The sequence below is a fragment of the Xyrauchen texanus genome, chromosome 43 (genome assembly GCF_025860055.1).
Source record: "Xyrauchen texanus isolate HMW12.3.18 chromosome 43, RBS_HiC_50CHRs, whole genome shotgun sequence".
Taxonomy (NCBI): Eukaryota; Metazoa; Chordata; class Actinopteri; order Cypriniformes; family Catostomidae; genus Xyrauchen; species Xyrauchen texanus.
The window spans coordinates 30,544,224-30,569,759 of NC_068318.1; the positions used below are offsets into that span (position 1 = coordinate 30,544,224).

At 41.5% G+C, this 25,536-nt stretch overlaps 1 protein-coding gene across 3 annotated transcripts in view; it reads right to left on the bottom strand.

Annotated features, from left to right (window-relative positions):
* LOC127636232 (tetratricopeptide repeat protein 28-like) overlaps window positions 1-25,536 on the bottom strand; it is a 326,436-nt gene that overhangs the window by 182,998 nt on the left and 117,902 nt on the right. The window lies entirely within an intron of this gene.

Genomic DNA, 25,536 nt, shown 5'->3' on the forward strand with positions numbered 1-25,536 from the left:
CCACCAATAAGGCCAGAATCAGTAGAAGTGAAAAGAGAACTTGTAAATGGAACAATGCCAGAGAGGATTGGGTATATATTACTCCTCTGCAGATGCAATCATACCAAAATAATCCACAAAGAAATTTGCATGAAATTACCAAGTCGAAACGTATCTCCAGGCTAGCGCTAGATCTAAACGACCCCTGTCCCTATCACACCCCATATCGAATGGCGTCTGGTGAAACTAGACAGATTGTTAAAAAGTAAACCTCATGGAAAATGGTTCATAACAGAGCTGCCATTTCGATTAAGTCAAATTTGTGACATGTACTGTTACATCCGGTCCCTTATTAGGCTGACCAAGCCTCAGAGAGGGATAAAGGCCGACTGCGGAAGGTGGTGTGACGAGAGAGAGATCGTTTACGGCCAGCTGACCGTCATGTGTGTGTGTTTGTGTCTTTTGTTTAAGTTTCTCATTAAACTATTATTTATATTGTCAAGCCGGTTCTCGCCTCCTTCATTCCCAAATTCCTTTACAGCGGTGCTGAAGATCCGGGAAGGAGGAGGGATACGGCATAGTAGAGTTCTCAGCACTACCATCCACCCCAATGGAGCACCCGCGGCCGTCTGCCGGGGGATGCCTGGAGCGGTCAGGGACGCTGCCAGGGGTGGAGGAGTCCCCTAACAGCCGCTGAAACGCGGTGGGGTATGAGACGGGCTCGCTGCCGAGCTCGGACGTCTGGAGTGGGAGAACCGCTGCCAGGGGCGGGGGAGACCCCTTCTGTTCCCGAGAAAGCGGCGGGGCGTTCCGTCCGCCAAGGACTGAGGACTGCCTCCGATCCGCCCGGGGAGGCACGGCTGTCGTCCGTTAGAGGGTGGAGGAGTGGCCGAGAACCAAGCTACGGCGTATCGGAGAACTGGCGAGTGAGTAAGTGTTCTCTCTCTCTCTCTCTCACTGCCGCTCCGCACTGTACACTGTTACAGGAAGTACCCACCCCTATTTTAATTATTTCTGTTTCCCTCCCCTTGTCCTCTCCTTCATCCAGGTAGACGGGGATGACCTGCCGGCAGATGGGGTGGAAGGCAAAGAACTACAGAAATGTTGGACTTTTTTCTATACAATGGTGACTGAAACTAACATTCTGCCTCCCTTTTGTGTTCCATGGAAAAAAAGAGAGTAAATGATGACAGAATTTTCATTTTGGAGTAAACTATTCCTTTAATTCATGTTCTCCGCACTGCTCTAAATTTTGTGAGGGAAAAACTGGGACACCTACAGCGCTATCGGAGCAGACTGTGCGCCAAAAGAAGCCGTGTAATCGAGACAACCATAACCTGAAATGAAGCCCATCTTAACCAGGACACGGAAAAAGAGGAAAAACAGCATAGCTGAGTCCACTGAGGAGAGTTTTGAATGTAAATGTACCAGGATGTCTACACTGTACATCAAAATCTCATTTCAAAAGAGCAAATATTGTTCATTTTATGAACTCTTAAAAACGTCATTCTCATAAGCAGAGAGATTTCATTCGACTTAAATGACTTTGTCATCTCTGGACCAGTCGACTAATAAAAGATGAAAGCACAAATCACACTAGAGTCACAGTTAAGATAAGAACAGAGCGTTCTCCGCCCTTCAGGGTCATCTCTGGGGACGGTGGACGGTTCAAAGCAATACAGACGTGCTGGAAATGCACTTTCATCTTCACTTCCTTTGGACCAAAATGTTTTCTAGAGAGATATGGCGACCTTTTAATGTAAAATGCATTCAACATGATTAACCCCAACACAAAATAAACTAATGCTAAGTTCCTTAAATAATCTTTCAAAGATATGTTGAAGCCAAAAGGAGGCGCTGGTGGGAGAACTGGGATTTTATGACAAATCCATGGAAACATCCAAGGCTTTGAGTCTAATTTGATAGTTTGAGAATTTTGATATTGGGCTGAAATGCAAGTATTGAGATTCAACAGGGAAATCATAGTATTAGTCTGACATTTACAAGCCGTCCAAGTAATCTTTCCAAAGCGTTTTAAATGTCAACACAGTTCATCCGTGGACATAGTCAGGAGATTGAAAAAATAATTGGAAAAGCTGTCAAGAGCCATGGCCTAGCTAACCTGTTCTCATAGAATCACGTTGCTATATCTACCTGATGGGATTATTTTACATGGTTCGTTGTCTGTATCTATTGAATTTAACACTAGAGGCGCTACAACAACAGTGACTTTTATTCTCTTTCTCTCACATCACGAGTAAAACAGCAGATTATCAGTTCATAAACACTTCATTTTCACCCAGTTCCTCACACAATGATATCTTACAGCATCGAAACACTTTTACTGTAAGCCGAATACATTTTAACGTTTGAATCACAAGCTTGTTCGAGAATAATCAAATTGGCGGTAGCTCACTTGCAATGTGGAGTGGTGGAGGTGGCGTAGTGAGCTAAAGCACATAACTGGTATTCAGAAGGTTGCTAGTTCGATTCCCACAGCCATTTACATTTATGCATTTGGCAGACGCTTTTATCCAAAGCGACTTACAGAGCCGTTATTACAGGGACAATCCCCCGGAGCAACCTGGAGTTAAGTGCCTTGCTCAAGGACACAATGGTGGTGACTCCGGTTCACCCGGAGAGGAGCGACTGTCGTCCACCGGAGAGTGTGGAGGAGTGTTCGAGAACCACGCGATGGTACATCAGAGAACCAGTGAGTGAGTTTTTCTCTCTCTCTCCTCTCTCTCTCTCTTTCGCACCGTGTTGGCCTTTTTCCCTCGCCGATTTAGTGTTTTTTTGTTGTTGTTTTCCCCTCCTGTCTCCTCCCAGGTCGAGGAAGGCGGGGATGACCTGACTGGGTGCAAAGCACGCCCCTCCCCAGGGAAAGGGGGGTGTTGGTCATGCCAGTGGCACCCCGGCCTGAGGTAATGCCGGGAGGAGTGTGGAGCGGAGGGGGGGGCGAGGCCGGGCTAGAATGTCGCACGCCCAGTCCCCAATCGGCCTGATGGGGCGCGCGAGGGATAAAGGCGGCCGGTGACGACGGTTCGAGAGAGAGAAAATTACGGGCATGTCCGTCATGTGTGTTTATGTTTGTGCTTTTGGTTTAAGTTTCCATTAAATTATTATTTATATTGACAAGCCGGTTCTCGCCTCCTCCTTGCCCATCTTAACCCCCCTTACAAATACAAAAAGCTAAGTGGTCACATCTTGGTCCACCTCTCCGAATCATTACCGCTCTCCAGACGACGCCACTTTAACCCATTCCCCAGTGGAACAATCAAAATTAAATTTCAGAGAGCCAGAGAACGACATGGCGTAATTACATTATGCAAGAGCCATTTTTAAAAAGAAGAAGAGTTGATTAACTGAAACACAATTCTAATCAGGTTTGGAGAAGAGGCCCATCCACCCCGGCTTCATACCCCGCGGGACATGGGATAAGGCTAATGAGAGGTGCCTGAGCTTTTTAAATTAGATCATTCTGCCGCTAATTTCCCAAACAGGAGAGTGCTTGAGACATGCACCTATTTGCAAGAAGGAACCAGAGCGTATCAATAAACAATGAGCAACACAAATCAACTACACAGTTAATTCGAATGAATCACAAGCAAGCATCTGTTCGGGAAATAGTCTCGTTTGTAATTGCGGAGGTGATGTGAAGACGCACGACAAGATTCGTCTGGCGGCAGTGAAGAGTTCTCTGATATCTTTGTTCAAAGATGGTCTGAGAAACAAGTGTTACCCACCAACCACGCTCTCTTCTGATAGTGAGAGGACGACGATGTGGACCGCTTGTTGTTTGAGAGCTGAGAGGAGGAGGGCAGATATCCCATCACTGAGAGACCATCTCAATAATGAGCTGAGATCAATTCCTTAAAACCGACTAATCGTTCTGACAACCCCCAACTAGTTGTCTAACTAGAGTCTGAATACATGTCGTTTATTTCATCCATAGTTTCAGTAAATTAACAAAAACGACACATGCCAAAATTGGTTTATCAGTAACTTCCCAAAGAACATTTTTATTTGAATGCTTGGCACTTAGTGTTTGCCACCAACTGATTTGGCTTTATCACAACCACCTGGTCGTGACAAACAAAACCGTCTGTTCGCAAACTCCAACAAACTACCTGAGACATCTCGCATACGGTCGAGCTCCCCAAACCCCCGGGAACCACATATGGTGCAGACGAACCAGTCAACATGTCATAAACCAAGAGAGGGAGAGAGAGAGAGAGAGAGAGAGAGAGAGAGAGAGAATGAGAGCGATAAGACAAGAGTGAGCGAAGCTGCAGAAAACGCAGCTGAACAAAACTCTGTCAAGCTCCATTGCTCGCAGCGTGGCCCAATTTATCAGAAACGCCCCCGTTAAAGGACATCTCAGATGGGGAAAATCTAGTTCAGAGTTCAGTTGTTCAAGGCCAACGCTGCTTGAAAATGAAGCCGGTAGAACGGGGCAGGCTGGGAAATGCTAAGTGCAGCAGTCTCGTGCTATTATTTTCCACACGGGCTGTGATGTTAACCTGACATGTGACCTCACTACTCACCCGAGTCCTGCTCAGAAGAGGGAGAGAGATTGGATAGGCTGTATATAGCCGAAAATGTTAAAAAAGTATTTGCACTGGATAGAAATAAAGAACACTGTAAAAAAAGAAAATTCTCCATCAATGTATTTTTGTCTCGTTTTACATTCAAAAATATCTAAACATCCTTCAACTAAGATCAATTCACTTGAGAAGCAAAAAAGTGGAAGATAAAAAAAAGTTACATTTTTCTTGTTTTAAGAATTATGCTTCAAAGAAAAGGAAAAAAAGGTAATGAGACAGACAATCAGATAGACAGACATATAGACAGATAGAGAGAGACAGACAGACAGACAGATCTCATACACAGACGGGCAGATGGACGGAGGGATGTGATGTTAAACAGACAGACAGCGAGACATATAGACAGACAGATAGAGAGAGAGAGAGACAGACAGACATACATATAGATAGAGACAGACTGACAGACATATAGACAGACAGATAGAAAGAGACAGACAGACAGATAGAGACAGACAGACAGACAGATAGATCTCATACACAGACGGGCAGATGGATGGAAGGATGTGATGTTAAACAGACAGACAGACAGACATACATATAGATAGAGACAGACAGACAGACATATAGACAGACAGATAGAAAGAGACAGACAGACAGATAGATCTCATACACAGACTGGCAGACGGATGGACGGATGTGATGTTAAACAGACAGACAGACAGACATACATATAGATAGAGACAGACAGACAGACATATAGACAGACAGATAGAAAGAGACAGACAGACAGATAGATCTCATACACAGACGGGCAGATGGATGGAAGGATGTGATGTTAAACAGACAGACAGACATATAGACAGACAGATAGAAAGAGACAGACATATATATAGAGAGACAGAAAGAGAGAGACAGACAGACAGATCTCATACACAGACAGGCAGATGGATGGACGTGATGTTAAACAGACAGACAGACAGACAGACGGACAGACAGACAGATAGAGACAGACAGACAGACAGACAGATAGATCTCATACACAGACAGGCAGATGGATGGATGTGATGTTAAACAGACAGACAGATAAACTGGGTAGTTTAGAAGGAATTTTTTTTAGGTTATAAACTGGTAATTACAAGAGTATTATGCTATAAATGTGGTTTATGAGGACATTTCTAGTGTCCCCATAATTCAAATCGCTTAAAATACATACTTAACAATGTTGTTTTTAAATGTAAAAATGCAGAAAGTTTTTTGTGAGGGTCAGGTTTAGAGGTAGGGGATATAATCTATAGTTCATACAGTAGAATAATCATCATGTCTATAGAGTCCTCATAAGGATAGCTGCACCTACGTGTGTGTGTGCGTGTGTGTGTGTGTGTGTGTGTGTGTGTGTGTGTAACGTGCCCACATGCGGACTGCAGGGGGCTTCCAGCTCTAATTTCTGCAGGCCAGCCCTCTGCAGCTTTCCAATTAAAGCTCACACACACCCTTCCCCCTCTGTACTAAGGATGGATACTACTTCCAACTCTGTGTGCTACAGAAGTGTTAAAAATGGAAAAGTCTTTTATATCAGAATGTATTCTCATGTGCTCATTCACACAGCACTGGATGTGACAGGTGGCAGAGGAGCATTATGGGCATGATGGGATTTGACGGAGTAATGCCCTGACTGAGTAATGCCCTGTGGCCCTCACCTATTTAATCATTTGACATGTTAAAAAAGGCGAAAACTGGTGTGAGCTTTGAGTTATGTGAGCGTGCATGGGTGTATCTATGGGGAATGCTATCAGTACATTCAATGCATACTTTTAATGTAATATTATCCTTAATTTCTTTTTATTAATAATACAGTATTATCTGAAACTAGCGCTGGGTATCGCTACAGATTTAAACATTTGATTAGCCTAGATTCTGGTAAACTCGATCTGATTCCAATTTCGACAAGACTTGATTAGATTCTGATTCATTGGGGTGTATTTGAGTTATAATGTCCATTCTTCTCGGCTGTTCCACAGAGAGTCGGAGTAAAAGAGCCATTCAGTATATTTCTGCAGCGTCTGTGTTTATCAGGGTCAGTACACACACGCGTCTATGTACAGGCCGTCAGACTCTCTCGTTACTTCCCCCTCAAAGCACACTGACACTTTGCGCTCGGCTAACATTCAACATCCAGTGTTGCTTCAAGGTGAACCATCTGAGTGCTGCGTTCAGAGGCTTTGCTGTTCTCCCGCGCCCCTCCCGCACACACTTGTTCTATGTTGGTTTGGCAGTTGTTGAATTCGCCCGCTGTTGCAGCAGCGTGATACTTGAAAGGTAAAGGAGGATAACAAGGGTTGGCAAATTTCACTAGAACTTAATGCAATGTGAGCTGCTTCATATCATAACCTTAAATGTCATCAAAGTTTCTAAAGTGTGTGTTTATTGCCCTTTACAATGTTGCACAAAAGCTAAATTCTTCCCTCTGCATAATATAACTCTGCATATTTGCTACTACCACCAAAATCTGCACCTGCGGCGGCTCCACCCGGGCCCACGCCCTAGGCGGCACCACGGTGACCCTCCTACTCGTCGCGGCTTAGCTCCATGTCGGCTCTCGTGCTCGCGACAGCCGGGTTTGGGCCCGACGCTCCAGCGCCATCCATTTTCAGGGCTAGTTGATTCGACAGGTGAGTTGTTACACACACCTTAGCGGATTCCGACTTCCATGGCCACCGTCCTGCTGTCTATATCAACCAACACATTTCTGGGGTCCGATGAGCGTCGGCATCGGGCGCCTTAACCTGGCATTCGGTTCATCCTGCAGCGCCAGTTCTGCTTACCAAAAGTGGCCCACTAGACGTCTCGCATTCCATGCCCGACTCCAAGTCAGCGAGACGGGCTTCTTACCCTTTTAAAGTTTGAGAATAGGTTGAGATTGTTTCAGCCCCAAGGCCTCTAGTCATTCGCTTTACCGGATAAAACTGCGAACGTGTGCCAGCTACCCTGAGGGAAACTTTGGAGGGAACCATCTACTAGATGGTGTGATTAGTCTTTCGCCTCTATACCCAGGTCGGACGACCGATTTGCACGTCAGGACCGCTGCAGACCACCCCCAGATATAGTTCACCATCTTGCTCCACCTCCCTGATGCTGTGGGTGAGATGGGCCAGTGGTCCCGGATCCCACCTGGGCCGGCGTGTACCGTCCTTCACCTTCATTGTGCCGTGGGGGCACTCGGCCGCCCTCTGACTTGCGTGTGCGTTAGACTCCTTGGTCCATGTTATAAGTCAAAACAGAGGTGTGTGTAGACACAACAAAGTGTCAGAAAGTTAATTGCTTTCCTGTTTAGGACTGGCTGATATAGCTAAAAATTCATATTTTTGATGATAGTCGGCATATATACGTATAAATAGGCTGATTATTTTTTGTTTTTATTTTTAATTAAGTGAATTTATCATTCAGAGGAACCATCACTTTAACCAAAAAGCCACTGTAGCTACACGTGTATTGAAATGTTCAATGTAAGAGCTGAAACAGTAAAGAACGCAAAGAAGAGTGAATGCATTGTTTATGTAAATTCGCCAATATAGGAATAATAATACATACATAGCAAATAACTACCTACCAATGTACATTTAACTTTTTCATTTTAATAAATTAAAAATGCCACACAGAGACTTCCATAAAACATTCTTGAGTAATTGTGGAGGAGGAGGGCGTGGCCGGGCCGTAAGGATGCACGGGCGTTGCTGAATCAACTGATCAGAGGCAGAGCGAGATAAAGGGTAGCCAGAGACACCAGTTCGGGAGAGAGAGAGAGGCACATGTGGCCGCGTTGCATGTGTGTCCTTGTGTTTACGTTTGTTTTATGTTGAGTTTCTGATAAAACTTTACATTTACTGTTCAGCCGGTTCCCGCCTCCTCCTTGCCCATCCTTATACTGTTACAGTGGTTGTACAGTGGAGTCCTCGACGTTGCCGTCCGACCAAAGGAGCAGCCGCCGCCGCCTGCCTTGGGACGGAGGGGTCTCTGCCGGCCGCAGAGAAGGGAAGGAGCAGTTCTGTCCACCGGAGCAGGAGTGAGCCGTCGTCTGCCAGAGGGGAGGAATGGTTGAGTACCAGGCAAAGGTGTGTCCGGGAACCGGCGGGCAAGTTTTCTCTCTCTCTGTGTGTCTCTCGCTCACCCTTTCCCTCTCTTCACACCTCCCCTCGTCTCTCCCCCAGGCGTGGTGGACCACCGTCTGACAGAACGGCCGGAAGGGCAGCATCTCCCCTCCAGAGATGAGGGGGGGAGTAGGTCAGTCAGGTGGCACCCCGGCCTGAATCGGGCGGCAGAGGAGAGTGACAAGGAGGAAGGCGTGGCCGGGCCTTGAGGCCACACTCCTCGTTACAGTAATGATGCAAACTAAATCAAATCACCGAAATGGACTGTTTTAACCAATTCTTACTATAAGTCTAATGCCATATTTGCTACCAATTTTTTTAAATAGTGGTTACAGAAAGATACTTACAATGGAAGTGAATGGGGCACCCATAAACTTTAAAAACTCACGGTTTCAAAAGTATTGCCACAAGACGTAATTATCATGTGTTAACATGATTTCAGTAATAAAATTTCTGTTTAATATGATTTCAGTGTTAATAAAAAATAAGATCATGAAACAAGTTCATTGACACATTGTCAAGGAATCGTAAAAACCAAATAAAAAAATATAAAAAACATGTCAATAACTGTGAAATTCACAATGTTGCTTCATTTTATATCGGCAGCAAAATCATTGCAAATATATTCTTAATATTCAATTTATTGTCCAGCCTTGATCTTGTTAATAGACCAGCCTGACACCAACAAGAAACAAACATGCAGCGTTTCGTTACAGACGGACGCTTCAAACTGCAGACCGCCGTAACAACTCCTGCAGCTAAATGATCCGCCGAGGCACGGCTGATCAATCTGCATGCGTTATGTTGCTCTGTTGCATTCACCGTTCAATTTATCTGTCAAGAAAGCCAGCGGGGAGCATTCAAAATACTCAACAGAAACTGCTCTCTTTAAAAGCCGCCTTTCACCAGGTCACACTCTACATTTCCCCATCTCTAGCAAACACCAGTGGAATTAGAGTGATTTCAGGATTGTCATGTGTTATCACAATGACCAGCGGGGAGTATGAGGGCCACAAGAGTTGGTTTGTTCTGGATACCAACCGAAAAATCAGGAAAACTCATCAGAATCTGTAAAATGCATTTGGAATTGCGTTTACTGCCGGTGATAACAATCATTACTAATAAGGTGAGCGCTAAAGCAGTTGTTCTCAACTGGTGGGATGTTGACGCATTTGCACATGTTTTGCCTCAAATGCAAATCAGTACTACAGAATCTAGAGTGCATCAGAGGCGAGATAAAATGGCTTTGAAATGTGTGGAAGAGCTCATCCTACAGCAGGTTTAAATGCGGAAATCTCCTGGGTGGCTGCATTTGAGCTGTTTTTCCACCCCATCAGGCTCGGAAATGTGTTGGGGAATGGTTCTGCATGCTCATTCACCCGGCGGTCTCTCTTAGCTCTGTGTCTGCTCGAGGGTTTGAAAAACAGCCATTTTGGCCTCATTCAGTATCTACACGCCACACACATGCATACACTCTCAAACATGCACCGCAACACACACAATGCTGATCAATTACAATCAGCAAACTCATTACATGATGAAACATCCATGACAAAAACTGGCAAGATCTGGCTCTGTTCTGAAACAGTACCAGTGTATTACATTTTGCTCAGCATACACTACAATCAATAAATATGTGAAATAGTGCGTGGTATGCAATTATACAAATGTATTGTAATTGCAGTGGAAGTAGCAGTTAGCCAAACATCTGGGCAAATATATTTAAGCTGGCATGAAAAGCCATTTGCAACCCGTTTTACTTCCATAATCTGCCGATTTACATCAGAAACAAGATATTCAATCAACTATACAAAACTCAAGTTGACTTTGAATTTTTAAACAAAATGCAACGTTTCATATATGTTGCATGTAAATCTATGCTAATGTTATAACTGATAAAGTATGTTTTTGTTATGTACCATGTTATGTACCAATCAAACTCGAGACTCAAACACACTCTCTCAATTTAAGTCTCGACTAATCAATCCATCTGCTGGATCCAGAAGCACTTCTCATATTATATAACTATGCTTTAAAGCGCATGGCATCTACACTAATATTATTGTATTTCTTTCTCTGTCTCAAGCTCGGAATTGACATCCTATGGTTACCAGAGCCTGGCAGATCCAGCTCCAGTCCTGCCTGATGTCCGACTCGCACTGCTATAGGTCACTGAATGATGATGACTAACTGGTGCCTGTGCCAGCCAGACTTCACTTCGGTCTACTACAATGGACTTCACAAAGGATGAACTGATGCCAAGTCCAACCATATGACATGGGATACTTTGTGTACCACTGCCTGACCATTGGATTTAGGATGGACCTCACCAAACCTCACCGAAAAGACCTGCAATTTGAACTGCGATGCACCTCTCTGATCTCTGCCTGCATCACCTAGGCCTAATGATGGACTACACTCTTAAAATGCAATACATAGACTATCAATTAATTGCCAACTAAAGCCTTCCTCAGCCAAATAACAAAGGACAATGCATAACTATGTTTCAATCCAAGGTTTTTTTTTGTGACAAAGACATCAAAAAGTTTACAGATATAGCTGATGGAAACACAAATTATCGCAAAAATTTCACAAGCGTCAACATAATATTTTTTCAGTTTAAATCTAGCGCATAAACTTTACGTTGAGTTCAATTGAACAGACAATTGAACGCCATAATTGTGAAAACCCTAAAACAGACAAATGAACGCCATAATAGCGGAAACCCTAAAACAGACAATTGAACGCCATAATAGCGGAAACCCTAAAACAGACAATTGAACGCCATAATTGTGAAAACCCTAAAACAGACAAATGAACGCCATAATTGTGAAAACCCTAAAACAGACAAATGAACGCCATAATTGTGAAAACCCTAAAACAGACAAATGAACGCCATAATAGCGGAAACCCTAAAACAGACAATTGAACGCCATAATAGCGGAAACCCTAAAACAGACAATTGAACGCCATAATTGTGAAAACCCTAAAACAGACAAATGAACGCCATAATTGTGTAAACACTAAAACAGACAAATGAACGCCATAATTGTGAAAACCCTAAAACAGACAAATGAACATCATAATAGCGGAAACCCTAAAACAGACAAATGAACGCCATAATAGCGGAAACCCTAAAACAGACAAATGAACGCCATAATTGTGTAAACACTAAAACAGACAAATGAACGCCATAATTGTGAAAACCCTAAAACAGACAAATGAACATCATAATAGCGGAAACCCTAAAACAGACAATTGAACGCCATAATTGTGAAAACCCTAAAACAGACAAATGAACATCATAATAGCGGAAACCCTAAAACAGACAAATGAACGCCATAATTGTGTAAACACTAAAACAGACAAATGAACGCCATAATAGCGGAAACCCTAAAACAGACAATTGAACGCCATAATTGTGAAAACCCTAAAACAGACAAATGAACGCCATAATAGCGGAAACCCTAAAACAGACAAATGAATGCCATAATAGGGGAAACCCTAAAACAGACAATTGAACGCCATAATTGTGAAAACCCTAAAACAGACAAATGAACGCATAATAGCGGAAACCCTAAAACAAACAAATGAACGCCATAATAGGGGAAACCCTAAAACAGACAATTGAACGCCATAATTGTGAAAACCCTAAAACAGACAAATGAACGCCATAATTGTGAAAACCCTAAAACAGACAAATGAACGCCATAATAGCGGAAACCCTAAAACAGACAAATGAACGCCATAATAGCGGAAACCCTAAAACAGACAAATGAACGCCATAATAGCGGAAACCCTAAAACAGACAAATGAACGCCATAATAGCGGAAACCCTAAAACAGACAATTGAACGCCATAATAGCGGAAACCCTAAAACAGACAATTGAACGCCATAATAGCGGAAACCCTAAAACAGACAAATGAACGCCATAATTGTGAAAACCCTAAAACAGACAATTGAACGCCATAATTGTGAAAACCCTAAAACAGACAATTGAACGCCATAATAGCGGAAACCCTAAAACAGACAATTGAACGCCATAATAGCGGAAACCCTAAAACAGACAAATGAACGCCATAATAGCGGAAACCCTAAAACAGACAATTGAACGCCATAATAGCGGAAACCATAAAACAGACAATTGAACGCCATAATTGTGAAAACCCTAAAACAGACAATTGAACGCCATAATTGTGAAAACCCTAAAACACACAATTGAACGCCATAATTGTGAAAACCCTAAAACACACAATTGAACGCCATAATTGTGAAAACCCTAAAACACACAATTGAATGCCATAATAGCGGAAACCCTAAAACAGACAATTGAACGCCATAATTGTGAAAACCCTAAAACAGACAAATGAACGCCATAATAGCGGAAACCCTAAAACACACAATTGAACGCCATAATTGTGAAAACCCTAAAACAGACAAATGAACGCCATAATAGCGGAAACCCTAAAACAGACAATTGAAAGCCATAATAGCGGAAACCCTAAAACAGACAATTGAACGCCATAATTGTGAAAACCCTAAAACAGACAATTGAACGCCATAATAGCGGAAACCCTAAAACAGACAATTGAACGCCATAATTGTGAAAACCCTAAAACAGACAATTGAACGCCATAATAGCGGAAACCCTAAAACAGACAATTGAGCATGCCATAATTGTGAAAACCCTAAAACAGACAATTGAACGCATACATAATAGCGAAAACCCTAAAACAGACAATTGAAACGCACACAATTGAGCGAAAACCCTAAAACAGACAATTGAACGCCATAATTGTGAAAACCCTAAAACAGACAATTGAACGCCATAATTGTGAAAACCCTAAAACAGACAATTGAACGCCATAATAGTGAAAACCCTAAAACAGACAATTGAACGCCATAATTGTGAAAACCCTAAAACACACAATTGAACGCCATAATTGTGAAAACCCTAAAACAGACAATTGAACGCCATAATTGTGAAAACCCTAAAACACACAATTGAACGCCATAATTGTGAAAACCCTAAAACAGACAATTGAACGCCATAATTGTGAAAACCCTAAAACACACAATTGAACGCCATAATTGTGAAAACCCTAAAACACACAATTGAACGCCATAATTGTGAAAACCCTAAAACACACAATTGAACACCATAATTGTGAAAACCCTAAAACACACAATTGAACGCCATAATTGTGAAAACCCTAAAACACACAATTGAACGCCATAATTATGAAAACCCTAAAACAATGAATCGTCATAATCACAATTTCGTTATTTGATTTGTCAATGTTCCATTCGAAAAACAAAATGTGTTTGAATAGCTTACTGTTGCTATGGTTACCTTGTAAGGCAGTCTACTTTTTTATATTATGTTAAAAATTGTACATGGAACATAACTTGTGTTTCTAATAGTAGTATGTTACCAATGTTGTCACATGACTTCACTGTGTCGTCAAGTTATCAATTACAGAAAGATTCCAATTCTGTGTAAAAATGTCTTAACTTTACCAGTTTTTTGGAAGAGCCTTCACTCCTGAAGAGTGTCTATGATGCCTTAAAATACCATCTAGGTAGGCTGCTCCCTAGGTTTTGGAACTGAGGTGTTCTGTGAGCGTTTCTGCCCAAAATAGACTGTAAATATAATGGCGCATCATGAACACAGCAGGTGCGTTCGCTCCTTGCGGTTAATCATGCACCTGTCTACTTGAGTTCTTCATTTCTCATTACAGGGGGCTGTTCAAAACCCCTCTCTCATCAGCGCATGGAAGATCCAACCGGGATCATTGCAGTCCCCCCGTTACTTTACAAACACCCCGTTGACACTTTCATTTAAAAGTGAGCCTCATTATGCTGCAAAACATTATTCTCTTAATCACTATATTTGTCTTTTTCCAGTAAAAATATTAAGGCTAACCATCTTTAAAAGCAAAACTGTAAGAAATTAAGACTTGTTTCCAGAGACTATATCTTGAATTAAGTTTATGTTTCTTACCCATTGGCAAAACACATTTTCGTAAGGTTTAAGCTTAAAAAATGGAGTGGTGGTGGTGTAGTGGTCTAAGCACATAACTGGTAATCTGGTAATCAGATGGACGCTGGTTCGAGCCCCACAGCCACCACCATTGTGTCCTTGAGCAAGACACTTAACTCCAGGTTGCTCCGGGGGGATTGTCCTTCTAATAAGGGCTCTGTAAGTCACTTTGGATAAAAGCGTCTGCCAAATGCATAAATGTAAATGTAAAAAATTATTTGGTATAATTGAAATTGTTTTAAACCAAGTAAACATGAAAAGATGTAAATATGTGAGGAATACTTTCAGTCCTTGGGTGTTTGAGAATAATTGAGTTTTAAAATCTCAGGTGTGACAATAAATATATAACCGAGAGTTCGCCTCAGATCACGTGGTCAGAGGTGACAAAATTACTTGCAGTTTGGAATTGGGAATAAAGACGGATGTGGCCACATACTGACCAAACAGGTGTGGAAAATGATAGCATGCTCATAATCGAGAATTTGCCACGCCTGCCTAAGTTTGACGTTGTGTTCGGATGCCACAGGACACAGTGGCTCCAGTGATGGATATAATGTCGAGAGACCGATAGCCTCCCTACAGAGATCTAATAAATAACGCAGGAATCAAATGGAGATAAGGTTCTTCAGCTCCCCAGAGGTTAAGAGCTGCTAAATGAGGTTACTGTGGGAATAACACCTCCGATAAGGGTTAAGCCCACTCCAGTGAAACTGCTGCTAAATCACATCGGACTGGAGTATCGTTTATAAAACCAAGAGGGCTAAAAACATCTTTCCATCTTTGTGTGAGGGTGTTAACTCTATCTCTGGCTCTTTATGCCCCTTCCAAACGTATTGTAAGAGGGTTCCAGATTTAAAATGGAATTTCCTTACAGGTCATAATTAGGACAATCTGTAATGTTTGTCTTTTAGCGGCACTAATGCAGTTAGCAAACCGTCAACTATCTTAAAGTCAATGTGATACACCATTCGCAACCCATTTTGTTTTGAACATTTATGAACTTCAAAGTGACACAGGATATATCTGAGGAGTACAAAAATTAGGATGGGGCTTTATTTTTATCCCTCTTCGATGATTAGAAGGCAAACTTAGGGGGGAAAAAACACTATTTTAAATTTTTTTTATTACTTTCAGGAGCAGTACGTTGTTTTTAATTGAATTGCTATGTATGTCATTTTTAGGACAATCTGTTGAAGTTTGCCTAGCGTGACCGAAATCGTCTAAATGGCACTAGCGCAGTTAAAGTCTTTGTAACTCACTTTATTTTCCTAATGTAAACATTTCCAAGCAATAAACCATATTTGACAAGAAAAAAGTAGGATGGGGCTCGATTTCTCGGGACAATCTGTTGAGGTTTGTCTCGCGCAACCAAAATTGTCATTTTCTGGCACCATCTTAAAGTCTATGTGAAACGCCATTCGCAACCTATTTTATTTCAATAATGGTAAATGGTCTGCACTTATATAGTGCTTTTTTTTAACCTTAGAGGTTACCAAAGCGCTTTACACTGTGTCCCAATCACCCATTCACACACACATTCACACTCACACTCATACACCAATGATGGTAGAGCTGCCATGTAAGGTGCTAGCCTGCCATTGGGAGCGACTTGGGGTTTAGTGTCTTACCCAAGGACACTTCGGCATGTGGAGTCGTGTGGGCCAGGAATCGAACCACCAACCCTGCAATTGACAGCCAACCCGCTCTACCACCTGAGCCACAGCCGCCTTAGAATAATGCACAAAATTCTAAGTGGCGAGAATAAAATTATGGCGGGACTTCATTTTATCCTTCTGGAAATGACTGAGTGGTGAATGTCAAAACAAATCGAATTTTTTCACATTATAAAGTGAAAAATAACAACAGTACTAACAGATTTTGCTCAAGCGGTCGGGGCCGTTCAGACTAGTTGCGTTAAAAAAAGCTCGTGGAGTGCACGCAATGCAATGCAATGCAAAAAAACAAAAATTGTGAAACGAGGCGCAGCGGTAAAAGTCGTCCACCTAGTGCATGTAAACGTAGAAAAGCAATGAAGAATAAACAGCGAATTCGGACATAAAAATGCATTTGTTGTGTGAATGGCCCTGAAGGCAATTATATTTCAGCCAATTCTATCTGTGGATGTCAGTTCGTTGCCAGGAAACACATGCACACTCTCGCTAACTACTCCTCAAACTTTAGTGGTTACGGACACATTGGTTACAACTGTTAAAACATTTTTAAACTGTCTGACCAACCAAAACCATTTATCGTAACTTCCTTTGGGGTGGTTCCAGGGTTAGACCCCTCCAAAACCCCTATGGGTGCAGATAATTCCTAAATGGCCTTTGCAATTGTAGCTATACTATATATATTTTCATCTTTCAACAACTTTCATCACCTCCAAATTATTCATATTTAAATGATTAAAAGAATTTGGTTGAGAGAATTAGCGCTAGCAGGTCTGGTCCCACCAGCCTCATCAAACCGACCTTTGAAGACCTGATTCAGCTGCCCTTACACAAAGACTAACTACCCCCTCCATAACCAAAGAGGCACAGCCCCTCTCCAAGTCAGTTTGACTGAGTAATGGATGGGCTGGTTAATCTGCTGAGTTATTGATATCCTTGTAATCCACAGTAAACAAAGTCTTCCCCTCGACTTGCTTTATCAGTGCCTTCCGACTGTGGCACTGGGAAAATATAAATACAAAGTGCTTTTGAACATATTAGTGTAATCTAATCCAAAGCAGAGGCGCCTGAGAGGTCTTTAGCAAAATCAAGAGCATGTTTGCAGCTGCTTTATTGATCTCCATGGAGAACAGAATATGGGATTCATCTTCAGGGTCTAGACGAGAGGGGAAACAAGCCTATTTTTTTAAGTAAAAGAGAGTTACTTTGTGGGTTTTAATGGACTAGTTCAACCAAAAGTGATTTTTTTTTTATTATTTACTTATATAAATACTTCACTATGTATTTAGTAACAAGCTGTTTTAATCTGTATGACTTACTTTCTTCTGTGGAACTCAAAAGATGCTAGACTTAATGGTCGAGCAGCTCTTTTCCATAAAATGAATGTGGACATACAGTAGGCCATAAAGGGGCTATAGACCTCAGAAATGACAATAAAGCATCAAGGTCAAACTGTATGACTCATGTACTTCATCCCAAGTCTTCTGAAGCCCTTCACTGTTGATTTTCCCTAAGGGCCAAGCTTTTAAATGGACGACAAATGTCGCGTGGTCCTAAAAACTGGACATAGATGACCTTATGACCAAACATCATGGATACTAGAGGTCGACCAAGAGTGGATTTAGGTGGATAACCAAGCTGGCGGAAAGGTTTTAACGGCTGATAACCGATTTATTGTGTGATAGTTTTAAAAATCGATTTATAGAATGATAGCACAGACATTAAGGATTCAATAGTAGCAGTATATTTGGGGGCCTGGGTAGCTCAGTGGTAAAAACGCTAGTTCGAATCCCAGGTCATGCTGAGTGACTCCAGCCAGGTCTCCGAAGCAACCAAATTGGCCCGGTTGCTAGGGAGGGTAGAGTAACATGGGGTAACCTCCTCGTGGTCACTATAATGTGGTTCAGTTTCGGTGGGACTCGTGGTGAGTTGAGCGTGGATGCCGCGGTGGATGGTGTGGGCCTCCACACGTGCTATGTCTCCGCGGTATGGATGCTGCGGTAACCGCGGAGACATAGCACGCGGCATCCACGCTCAACAAGCCACGTGATAAGATGCGCGGGTTGACGGTCTCAGACGCAGAGGCAGCTGGGATTCGTCCTCCACCACCCGGATTGAGGTGAGTCACTACGCGAACACGTGGACATAAAAACGCATTGGGAATTGGGCAAACCCCCCAAAAAGCAGTATATTTTGCAACCAAAATCTCAATAATAACCAGAAAAATTAAGATCTGGTGCACAACATGGAACATTTAACTATAAACAAGCCCAAAATACACCGGGAGCTTTTATTTTGAAATGACAGCGATTTGGCTATGTCAATTTTATTTAGCAAATTAAGCTTTTTATAGACTAAATATTATCCAGGGTAGGTTTCACCAGCAGTGCATAAGTTCTCACGTAAGTTAGGATGTAAAGTTCACACTAAGGGCTTAGTAACTACTAGTTGGTTTATAACAAAGTCAGTGCTTAATTTGGTTGCATCACCTGTTCTCAAGGAAAGACTGAACTAGTTAGTCGTAAGCTCTCCGTAAATCAATGCATAGTCATATAATATGATGTTTACCTTTATACATCCAATGAGCAGCCTTCAAATTTGTACACAGAAGTATTAAAAAGCCATGCATTGTAACCTTGTAACCCATAACTGTCAGCTGTAATAAATGAAACCCTTTAAAATATATAATAAAAGTACATAGCTACATTGATGAAACATCGTATATGTTGAAACTTGACAATGGGTGACGCATCCTGATAACAGCACTGTTAAATCGGTTTCATGCTGAAGAGCTGCTTAAAAGTATGTTTTTTTTTCGCTCTCTCATAAATGTAAACGAGTGTAAATGTCAACGTCATCATATTTGTCGAAAGGATTGAAGCCTGTCATGAGCTCATTGATGTCATTAAATGAGTCTGCTGGTTGACGGCTTCTCTAAATACTTAGTTTACATGTAGGGTTACGTCCTACCTAAATTTAACGGTGCAACGCTCAAATATTTAGTAGTGCATAAATTGTGACTTAGTGCCCATTTACGCCACAACTAGGCTAAGTTGTAACGTATAGCTGGTGCAACCGGCCCCTGATGAAGAGTTTTGTATATATTGTTTTTGTATATATTGGCATAGACTTTTGCTATTAATTGATAGTTCCAAAAAGCAACTATATGGACCGATTAATTGATGAAAACGATTTATTGGTGTACCTCTAACTGATATGAAATGGTGCCATATTTGCGAGCAGCAAAGGAGAAGATTTTCAGCGAATGTCACCCTATACTATATAAGTTATCATATGACTTCTGGAGATTTGAAATGTAGTGTTTGAGACATTTGGACTACTTTTGAGATACGTTCATGGTGCTTTTTATTTTTTTGTCCTTTTTGGAGCTTGATAGAATAAATCACCATCCACTTTTATTGTTTGCATTTCATGTAAGAAAGAAAGTCATACCGGAAATGAAATATGTAGCTATAGGAATGCAGACAAAAATACTTGGATATCTTCAGGGCAGATTGTCAATGTAGAGCCTGTCTTAATACTTGAAAGGGTGAGAGAGATGCATGCTAAACAAACCCTTGTAAAACAACTGAAGAAGGAGTTAAAAATGATAATAAAGGGAAAGATCAAAGGCTGATGAGTTTTATTGAGTTTGGAAGAAATGCAACGGATCAGTACTCACTCCAAGACAGATGGTTTCAAACAAAAGGGGATCAATCTGTGATCTTCTTTTGCATGATACCAGGAGCTACAACCCCGGAACATTTACTGATGCAAAACGCCTTATTTGAAGATTTTAATGTCTGCATCTTGCTTGTGCGAAGAAGGTTTTGAGTTAGAAAAGCCTTTGACTACACTGCGTAACAAATTATTTAAAATTTTTTTTGGGGGGGGGTCCTGGGTAGTAAGTGTTATTTCCTAATCGCTTATGCCTCAAAAGTATAAAAAAAAAAAATGGCTATTATTCCCCACAAACTTTGCTTTTGTGACCACGACAGTGATATTTTGAAATTTACCTATTTTCCAGAACATGCCAGATAGATTAAATCTAAATTTAATAGATTAAATTTGTTAAACTAAATGTATAGATTAAGATGTAGTTCTGCTTTGGCAATATTGTATTGTTTACATTCATGCCAATAAAGCCCCTTTGAATTTAATTGAATTGAATAGATTCAGTGCTGAGTAAACAGAGTAACTTCTAGAACTTTCCAGTAATATGAATAGTAGTATCAATACAGGGGCCTTAATCCCACCAGTTCAGTTGCATTTTTCTGAGATGGAAATAGAGCAATATAGTGCCCCCCTAGGGAAATATAGTGCCCCATAGAGTAATATAGTGCCCCCCCCCCCCTAGAGTAATATAGTGCCCCCATAGAGTAATATAGTGCCCCATAGGGGTAATATAGGGCCCCCCCTAGAGTAATATAGTGCCCCCATAGAGTAATATAGTGCCCCATAGGGGTAATATAGTGCCCGCATAGAGTAATATAGTGCCCCCTAGAGTAATATAGTGCCCCCATAGAGTAATATAGTGCCCCCCTAGAGTAATATAGTGCCCCCCTAGAGTAATATAGTGCCCCCATAGAGTAATATAGTGCCCCCCTAGAGTAATATAGTGCAGCCTAGAGTAATATAGTGCCCCCCTAGAGTAATATAGTGCACCCTAGAGTAATATAGTCCCCCCAGAGTAATATAGTGCCCCCATAGAGTAATATAGTGCCCCCCTAGAGTAATATAGTACCCCATAGAGTAATATAGTGCCCCCAGAGTAATATAGTGCCCCCATAGAGTAATATAGTGCCCCCCTAGAGTAATATAGTACCCCATAGAGTAATATAGTGCACCCTAGAGTAATATAGTGCCCCCATAGAGTAATATAGTGCACCCTAGAGTAATATAGTACCCCATAGAGTAATATAGTCCCCCCAGAGTAATATAGTGCCCCCATAGAGTAATATAGTGCCCCCTAGAGTAATATAGTACCCCATAGAGTAATATAGTGCACCCTAGAGTAATATAGTGCCCCCATAGAGTAATATAGTACCCCATAGAGTAATATAGTGCCCCCATAGAGTAATATAGTACCCCATAGAGTAATATAGTCCCCCCCAGAGTAATATAGTGCCCCCATAGAGTAATATAGTGCACCCTAGAGTAATATAGTGCCCCCATAGAGTAATATAGTACCCCATAGAGTAATATAGTGCAGCCTAGAGTAGTACCCCATAGAGTAATATAGTACCCCATAGAGTAATATAGTCCCCCCCAGAGTAATATAGTGCCCCCATAGAGTAATATAGTGCCCCCATAGAGTAATATAGTACCCCATAGAGTAATATAGTGCAGCCTAGAGTAATATAGTCCCCCATAGAGTAATATAGTGCCCCCCTAGAGTAATATAGTACCCCATAGAGTAATATAGTGCACCCTAGAGTAATATAGTGCCCCCCTCGAGTAATATAGTACCCCATAGAGTAATATAGTGCACCCTAGAGTAATATAGTGCCCCCAAGAGTAATATAGTGCCCCCATAGAGTAATATAGTGCCCCCTAGAGTAATATAGTCCCCCCCAGAGTAATATAGTGCCCCCATAGAGTAATATAGTGCCCCCCTAGAGTAATATAGTACCCCATACAGTGATATAGTGCACCCTAGAGTAATATAGTGCCCCCATAGAGTAATATAGTGCCCCCCTAGAGTAATATAGTACCCCATAGAGTAATATAGTCCCCCATAGAGTAATATAGTGCCCCCCTAGAGTAATATAGTACCCCATAGAGTAATATAGTGCACCCTAGAGTAATATAGGACCCCCCTAGAGTAATATAGTCCCCCATAGAGTAATATAGTGCAGCCTAGAGTAATATAGTACCCACCTAGAGTAATATAGTCCCCCATAGAGTAATATAGTGCAGCCTAGAGTAATATAGTCCCCCCCAGAGTAATATAGTCCCCCATAGAGTAATATAGTGCCCCCCTAGAGTAATATAGTACCCCATAGAGTAATATAGTGCCCCCTAGAGTAATATAGTACCCACCTAGAGTAATATAGTCCCCATAGAGTAACATAGTGCACCCTAGAGTAATATAGTACCCCCCTAGAGTAATATAGTCCCCCATAGAGTAATATAGTGCCCCCCCTAGAGTAATATAGTACCCACCTAGAGTAATATAGTCCCCCATAGAGTAATATAGTGCCCCCCTAGAGTAATATAGTACCCACCTAGAGTAATATAGTGCCCCCCTAGAGTAATATAGTACACACCTAGAGTAATATAGTCCCCCATAGAGTAATATAGTGCACCCTAGAGTAATATAGTACCCCCGTAGAGTAATATAGTACCCCATAGAGTAATATAGTGCCCCCCTAGAGTAATATAGTACCCACCTAGAGTAATATAGTCCCCCATAGAGTAATATAGTGCACCCTAGAGTAATATAGTACCCCCCTAGAGTAATATAGTCCCCCATAGAGTAATATAGTGCCCCCCTAGAGTAATATAGTCCCCCATAGAGTAATATAGTCCCCCATAGAGTAATATAGTGCCCCCCTAGAGTAATATAGTCCCCATAGAGTAATATAGTCCCCCCCAGAGTAATATAGTCCCCCATAGAGTAATATAGTGCCCCCCTAGAGTAATATAGTACCCCCCTAGAGTAATATAGTGCCCCCCTAGAGTGATATAGTACCCCATAGAGTAATATAGTGCCCCCCTAGAGTAATATAGTACCCCCCTAGAGTAATATAGTCCCCCCCAGAGTAATATAGTCCCCCATAGAGTAATATAGTGCCCCCCTAGAGTAATATAGTACCCCCCTAGAGTGATATAGTACCCCATAGAGTAATATAGTGCCCCCCATAGAGTAATATAGTCCCCCCAGAGTAATATAGTCCCCATAGATTAATATAGTGCCCCCCTAGAGTAATATAGTACCCCCCTAGAGTAATATAGTGCCCCCATAGAGTAATATAGTGCACCCTAGAGTAATATAGTACCCCCTAGAGTAATATAGTGCCCCCCTAGAGTAATATAGTGCACCCTAGAGTAATATAGTGCACCCTAGAGTAATATAGTGCCCCCATAGAGTAATATAGTGCACCCTAGAGTAATATAGTGCCCCCCTAGAGTAATACAGTCCCCCATAGAGTAATATAGTACCCCCCTAGAGTAATATAGTCCCCCATAGAGTAATACAGTCCCCCATAGAGTAATATAGTGCCCCCATAGAGTAATATAGTACCCCCCTAGAGTAATATAGTCCCCTATAGAGTAATAGAGTGCCCCCCTAGAGTAATATAGTACCCCCCTAGAGTAATATAGTGCCCCCCTAGAGTATTATAGTACCCCATAGAGTAATAGAGTGCCCCCCTATAGTAATATAGTCCCCCATAGAGTAATAGAGTGCCCCCCTAGAGTAATATAGTTTCAAAAACGTTCTCCATTACTGCCAACCTTGAAAAGCGACAATGCTAGGAAACTAAAAACTGACTTTTCAAATGAAAATTTTCACATTAAAAGGTTTTCATTTGAATGTGTATTAATTTCACAATGTTTACAACTCTTAGCCACACTAGAACACTGTTTCTGTCTTCATTACCACATACTTTGGAAAACAATGACATTGGGAAACTGAAAACAAGGTTTTCAAAGGAAAACAAATTAGTGTGGCCTTCATGTTTGCTTGATTAATGTAAAAATGGCAGTTATGTTTTCCAGCATACTATATCCAACACCTAGCATTAACAATACTTTGAAAGTTGTTGTGTGTTGGGTCAATGAGAACTGGCCTCATGACAAAGCAATATTTTGGGTTTGTAGCTCTTAAACAATGGAAGATTTTCCTCACCCTGTCACGGCGATGTGTGTCGTGCATGTTTCTGAAAAGTATGTTTGTCGTTCAAAGCAGCCTGTAGTGTCTTTTGATTAACTACAGCCCCAAACAATACGTCGCCAACTGAGGGGAAAATTGGAGACCCTAATGAGACGAATGTGATTTGACTCCTGGCAGGCAGCGCTGAATTGCCTTTGTCTTCTATTAAGAATAAAATAATCGACTTCTTCTGACACATCATCACTTTAAATCACCTATGCACAGATTAGCATCAGCAATCACACAGATTCTACTCTAAAAACCGAAGTTTGTTTGTGTCTTGTGATCATACGCTGGTATCCAGCTGTGTATTTGGTTTTATCTTCCATGGAGATCTTATTTACAAACTCTCAGAGGTGTCCTGCAGCTGCACTGATGACTCGCTCTCAAAACGCCATCAGTTTTAATTCACAAAAGAACCATTTGAAATACCTTTAATCTATCAGACGCAACAATAAGGCAAATACCCACTCCAATTAAAGGCACACTAATCAAAATCTTCTGAACACAAAAGCAGAGGAATGTCACAGATTTATTTATTTATATCTTCATAAGAACATGGTTTGCCCCCTAGTGGAACATATAGGACACTACACGCTTTGGCTCCAGTTCAATGGGCCCCAGGCAATGGCACACTCAGCATTTAGTACATTCAAAATGGACAGAAGACACAGCAAAACAGGTCACGGGTACTGTGATCAAATGATCTATAGTTTGGAACCGAAAGGAGTTCAAATAAGCATACGTGGTGCCATATGCTTATCTTTGTTTTCAAGAAAGCTTGTGCCATTAAGCTTTAAGCAAGGTTACTTGTAAGATTTTGCATTACAAAATTAAAATGTAGGTCACTTGGTTCCAAGTTAAGATGTCAAAACATGCACAAAACAAAACAGAAAATACTGTCATTGAAGAGACCGTGCCATTCTCAGCTTGTCATCATCGTCTATAACACATATGTCACCCATACAGATCAAATGGTGAATACACATGCATTTAAAAGAGAAAAATAAAACCAAACCCACTAAATCACTGCGCTTAAATGAATATTCATAAGCAGATCTCATATCAAATACAACCAGATAAACCTCATCATTCTAGATCAAGGTTAATTGTCTTCTTAATGAACCCAGATGACTATATAGGCTGCATATAAAACTAAATTCCAGTCCGAAAAATGAACATATTTCATTTCAAACATGCACATTGGTCATACAGGGGTTTAGAGTCTGGAAGCGGACTCAAATGCTATTTCAGAGACCTCATAACACAAATTCA